The sequence below is a fragment of the Colobus angolensis genome, unplaced genomic scaffold, assembly GCF_000951035.1.
Source record: "Colobus angolensis palliatus isolate OR3802 unplaced genomic scaffold, Cang.pa_1.0 Scaffold194, whole genome shotgun sequence".
NCBI lineage: Eukaryota > Metazoa > Chordata > Mammalia > Primates > Cercopithecidae > Colobus > Colobus angolensis.
In genome coordinates, this window is record NW_012115088.1 from 4,443,921 (window position 1) to 4,450,486 (window position 6,566).

At 39.9% G+C, this 6,566-nt stretch overlaps 1 pseudogene; it reads right to left on the reverse strand.

The window, feature by feature from the left end:
- Positions 1-3,314: 3,314 nt before the first annotated feature.
- On the reverse strand, positions 3,315-4,585 carry LOC105510942 (annotated as a pseudogene).
- Positions 4,586-6,566: the final 1,981 nt, after the last annotated feature.

The following is a 6,566-nucleotide window of genomic DNA, read 5'->3' on the forward strand; positions in this document are numbered from 1 at the left end:
ACCATCAAACTTTCAAAAAAGGTCTTTGATTAGTGGATCTTGCAAACAAAAGCACTGCAATGATTCAATACTTACATGGAAATCCTCCCAAAAAACAAGTATGCTTCAAAAAATCAGCCGGGCGCGGTGGCTTACGCCTGTAATCCCAGCACTTTGGGAGGCCGAGGCGGGAGGATCACAAGGTCAGGAGATCGAGACCACGGTGAAACCCTGTCTCTACTAAAAATACAAAAAATTAGCCGGGCGTGGTGGCGGGCGCCTGTAGTCCCAGATACTCAGGAGGCTGAGGCAGGAGAATGGCCTGAACCTGGGAGGCGGAGCTTGCAGTGAGCCGAGATCGCGCCACTGCACTCCAGCCTGGGGGATAGAGTGAGACTCCGTCTCAAAAAAAAAAAATCATATTGCCTTAACAATGACCATGTTCTCCTTTGATTGAATTGGCCTCCTTTGTAAGATTCTAATTACGCAAAATTAAGGGGTTTTGGGGGGTTTTTTTGCTTGTTTGCTTGTTTTTGTTTTTTGTTTTGTTTAGTTTGGTTTGGTTTGGTTTTATCGTGACAGGACTGGCATGATAAACTTTATTCAAGACTTTGACAAAATGATCCCTAAAGTAATATACATGTAGACACTTTAAAAAGTCCAGATGTGAAATTTCAAGAAAACTTTGAATTCAGTCCAAAGTCAATATTAAGTCAAAAGTTGAACCAATTCTACAAATCATAAATACTATTTTCCTTTTTAAGTTCATGTATTTTCTGAGATAGATTACCAACTTGGTTTTCTTCAATATTGGTGTTTGGAATAACTTTAACATGATTTGACATTTTTAAGTTCTAAATCTATACTTATCCTGAATATCTTATTATAATTAAAAATACAAATCCAGAAGGGATAACTCTTCCTTACAAAAGAATTCCAATTAATAAATGTAGAAGGATTGAGAGAAATAGAAAATCACCATTAGAACACCACAGTAGTAATTGCCACAAGCAAGATCTGCCAATGAATAGTAAAATGAGCAAAAGTTTAAACAGAAACAGGACATTTGCATAGTCTCAGGGTATCTCCAGCACATATTCAATAATTACAAGGAAAATACAATACATTTACAGTAGCAAATCCTAGCAGACACCACCTTAGCATAGTGATCAAGGTTAACAACACTGGAAATACATTACAACATCAGGTATCCCCTGTTACGATACACTGTCACAGACTGGAAGACACAACATAGACATGACAGCTAAATGCAAGGCTGGGTCTTGGAACAGTAGAAGGACATTAGTGAAAAAACTAAAATCTCTGCTTTTTAAACTTTATACTTAGTTAGTATTATTTCAAGGTTAATTTCTTAATTTTAACAAATGTTCTATTGTTATGTAAGATGTTAATACAAGGGCAAGGTGGGTGCAGAGTATACAAGAACTCTACTTTTTTACAACTCTTCTATAAGTCCAAAATTATCTCAAAAACTAAAAAAAAGGTTAAAAAACACACACACATATGTATATATGTGCATAACGTGTGTACATATATGTAATCAAGACTTCATGGAAATTGGCATCATGGGCACTCAGTCAGTAAAAGAGTAGTGCTCTCTTCTGAATTATTCATTGTCTTACTCATAACTTAGCTGTAAGGTCCTCCCCCTTCTAGACTTTTAATCTCAAGTATAAATTTCTAATTTTCATGGAAAAGCCTTTTTTAAAAATATTCCTATATTAGGCCAAAAATGAGACCCTAGAATAACACTATCACCATATTATCTTATAAAATTACTCATCCCAACCATAAGACCCAGCCAGTATTTTTACTACATTTCTTCTCCTCATATAATACATTTGCGTTGGTTTGGTTTATGAGTGGAGACAGCTAATAGATTTAGTATTTACTCATACGCCTGACAGTCTAAGGGAAAAAAATTATCACTTGGGTATCTTATGAAGAAACAGCTGTTTTTCCAAGAACCAATATTGTGTACTCAACTCAGACACAAAAAGTAATTTACCTAAGTCTCTTCTATCTAACAGCATAGAGCTACCCAAGCCAAGTCAACAAAGACCCTTTCAATATCCCTTTTCTTAAATTAGGGTCTAAAATGACTGTTAATAATGGTAATAAGTGTCTTTTTATTAAATAGGCAATTTTATCTTATGCAATTTAGGGAAGTAAAGGTAAACATAAAATCTACCTTTAAATGAAGAAAATAATAATTTCCCACTCTAACTACGGCTGACTCATTCCCTGACTATGAATCCCCCTTTACCCTCACTGTTTTTAACTATAAACTGAGATGAAATCTGCTCATAGGTGAAACTAATATTTCAGATGGAGAATGATATCACCAAGTAATCATAATTAGTACTTTTTGTAGTCATCATTTCTACTCGCTGTGGCATTTACTGTTTCATCTGTATCTCTCTATCACAATGCCCTCTACAGAAGCAGCAATAGTGAAAACATAATTACACTTTGGGGGAAAAAAAACAAGTAATTTTCAAGTGGATCTTTATCCAAATACAATAAAAAAGCAAAAAAGAAAAATGTCTGTAAACATTTTCATTTTATCTCAATGCCATTTCCAAATTCACCTTCCACTACTACCATGAACAGCAGAAGTGGAAAAAAAAAAAAATGATCTATACAAAAAGGGAGACAATTTACTCACTACACATTGCAGTATATTCAAGTGATGAAAAGATATAAATTCTTTCAGAACTGCCATACTATCTGGCTGTCAATATAGCCTGTTGAATAATTATATTAAACATATTACAACAAAATGTACCAAGAAGTAGAGAATAATACTATATTTGTGAATTGCAAATAACAAAACAAAACAGAAGTCCAAGAAGGCTAAAGTCTAAGCTATAATTACACCTGAAGTGTATGTTGAAAGCAGTCACAATGCATAAAAATGTGACAAGATATCCAGATGTTTAAAAAAACACATGCTGTTTGTCCCAGATTATATCCACTTTCATCTGGTAGGTTTCTGATAAGCCTGTTAAGTAAAGTGTGTTTCCCTCCTGCTGATAAGAAGCAGCTTGCAGATATCCATAAATTTTTTAAGAAGGAGTGAGTCTACTTGGCAATATTGGTAACTCCATAGTTTCCTATTACACTCATTCATCTGAAAACTGAAAACAACTCATGACTAAAATATTCTTCCATTCCTTTGCCAGTTTTTCAAGTTTAAAATCAAAGGAAAGTTGGAATGTATTGCTTCTTGTCATCAACAGGCATTTCAAAAAGAAGGTGATTAACCAAATCAAGTGTTCTTTGGTAAGTTGGTAACAGCATTCCACTCTGTTCTAAATTCTTTCATAATTTTTTTTTCCTAATTTTTCCAGTATGGCCTGAATCTTACAAACAGCCTCTTTTCTGGCCTGCCATACAGAGTCCTCGTCCCCAGTTTCAACTGAATCCAGTTCCAAAAGTTTCTTGATTAGCATTTCTTCCAGAAGCCAGTATGCTTAGTCTATCTTTTTTCCTACAAATTCTTCTACTTCTTGTTCAAGATACTGGACCTTCTCCAGCACATGCATGGTTTTGTAATACTCGGAGGAGTACTTTCATCTGAAGGTACACATTCTTCAGGAAGACTGCTACTTTAATCTTGACTGTTGGGATGGTCACTGGTGGCATTACCATACAGCTGAGGCTCAGCGCTATACTGGACTTGGGAATCCAAAAGATCTGAATCATTCTTGTTCACTGTCCCTGAGGATTCATACTGATGGACACTGCAAGGGAAGTTGTGCCGGTTCATGCTTTGATCTGATTGGCTGCAGGGGTATGAAGAATCCTTGGGCTGCTGGAGTGGGGGTGTAGGGGGTGACTGAGGAGAGCCACTGCTAGGCTATGGTGAAGTACCTCCCGTCATGTAGAGATTGCCAAGTGGTGCTGTGGGCACTGACAAAGGCCAAGGATAACAGCCACCCATTCCATAAGCACCAGGAGAAGGCCACGCATCTTCTTGTGGTGGTACAATTTGTCCTGATTGTGGAACACTACGATTACCATCTCCATAACAATAATGGGGCAGGGTCATTCCAGGGTTCTGTGAAGCCGGATACCCTGCAACCTGCCGCCTAAGAGGGGGTACTTCAGTCTGACAGTCCTGCTGAGAATAGACTCAACAAGAGACTGGAGTTGGGCTGTTGCCAGGTGAACGGTAAGTATTTGTAACTTCTGTGGAGTAACAGGTCTGAGTATAACCAGGTGCATTAAGCCCCTAAGTATGAGGCAGTATTTGCCCCAGAGCCCGGGGGGTAAGTTGGACCATATGGTCCATTTGTATAAGAATTCAAACTGGTGGCTTCCTCTGGCTCGACCAGGCTCTGGCCAGGCGCCTCCACAGGGATAGTACCCATTGCCTCCTCCACCTTCTCCCAGCCAGGTGGTCTCCGCCGGGCTGCCCCCCACGCACCCGCCAAGAAATGGGAGGCTGGGGAGGTTCGAGATGAAGAGGGTATAAGGGTGGAGGTGGGTGCTCTGGCACGTCTCCAACCCCAGGCCTGTAGCAGCGGCCTTAGGACTGACCGTCACTGGGGCCGTAGCCCAAGCACCTCAGGGCCTACATGGGCTCCGCTGCCCTGAAGTACTTCCCACCCCCCATGGCCGACCCATCGGGCAGACCAAATTAAGTTTTAATTTATACAAGCCACTGCATATACTTAGACAGTGTTTAGAACTTGGGTGATTTTCCTCTGCCAATACAAAATTTTGGATAAGATCCAAAACCTTACTCAAAATTCAGACTTAGTTCTCTTTTCAGGTTATGGATTTCTCTTTCCAGATGCATAGAGAAGTAATTTTAAGGCCAAGCATGGTGGTTCACACCTGTAATCCCAGCACTTTGGGAGGTCAAGGCAGGCTGATCACCTGAGGTTGGGAGTTTGAGACTAGCCTGGCCAACATGGTGAAATCCTAAAGATATGAAAATTAGCTCAGTGTGATGGTGCATGCCCGTAATCCCAGCTACTCAGGAGGCCGAGGCAGGAGAATTGCTTGAACTCGGGAGGCAAAGGTTGCAGTGAGCCGAGATCACGCCACTGCACTCCAGCCTGGGCTACGGAGCAAAACTCCATCTATTAAAAAAAAAAGAAGAAGAAGGTTTCAAGTCTACTGTATTGGTCAGGATTCTCCAGAGAAACAGAACTAAAGGAGATCTAGATAAACAGATACAGGTACAGATAAAGAGATAGAGATAGAGATATATAATTTGTATAAGGAGATATACTGTGAGGAATTGGCTCACATGATTAAGGAGGCCTAGAGGTGCTGAGATCTATAGCTGCCAAACTCAAGACTGAGGAGAACTGATGGTGTAGTTCTGGTCAGAGACCAAATCCCTGAAAACCAGGACAGCTGACATTGTAAGTCCAAGTCTGAAAGTTGGCAAGCTCAAGACCCAAGAAGAGCTGAATTTTCAGTTCAAGTAGGAGGCAGGAAAAGACTAATGTCCCAGCTCAAGCAGTCAGGTCAGAGGCATTTCCATTTGCTCAGCCTTTTTGTTCTATTTGGGCCTTCAGTTGGTTGGAAGAGGCCCATTCACATGAGGGAGGGCAACCTGCTTTACCTGGTTTACCAATTCAAGGGTTCATCTCATCTGGACACATCCTACAGACACATTCAGAATACTGTTTGTCCAAATTTCTAGCTGCCCCGTGGACCAGTCAAGTTGACATACAGAATTAACTATTATATGTACTAAGCTAGAAAATCCTTCTAAATGTTACAGTTCACATATGACAAAATCTTAGCAGAGATTTTCCCAAATTTGACAACAATCCTAAAAATGTATGTGATATTGCGAATAATGAAGTGTGAAACTGAAGCAAACTCTTTCTTAAGATTTTTAAAAATATAGAGACAAGGTCTCCCTATGTTGCTCAGGCTGACCTCAAAATCCTGTCCTCAAGAGATCCTCCTGCCTCAGCCTCCTGAGCCGCGGGGACTACAGACATAAGCCACTGCACCCAGAAGAAATAAACTTAGATAAAAAAGAATGAAAAGGAACAAATAAAGCCTCCAAGAAATATGAGACTATGTGAAAAGATCAAATCTACGTTTGATTGCTGTACCTGAAAGTGATGGGGAGAATGGAACCAAGTTAGAAAACACTCTTCAGGATATTATCCAGGAGAACTTCCCCAACCTAGCAAGGCAGGCCAACATTCAAATTCAGGAAACACAAAAAACACCACAAAGATACTCCTTGAGAAGAGCAACCCCAAGACACATAATCATCAGATTCACCAAGGCTAAAATGAAGGAAAAAATGTTAAGGGCAGCCTGAGAGAAAGGTCGGGTTACCCACAAAAGGAAGCCCATCAGACTAACAGCAGATCTCTCAGAAGAAACCCTACAAGCCAGAAGTGAGTGGGGGCCAATATTCAACATTCTTAAAGAAAAGAATTTTCAACTCAGAATTTTATATCCAGCCAAACAAAGCTTCATAAGTGAAGGAGAAATAAAATCCTTTACAGACAAGCAAATGCTGAGACATTTTCTCACCACCAGACCTGCCTTACAAGAGCTCCTGAAGGAAGCACTAACAT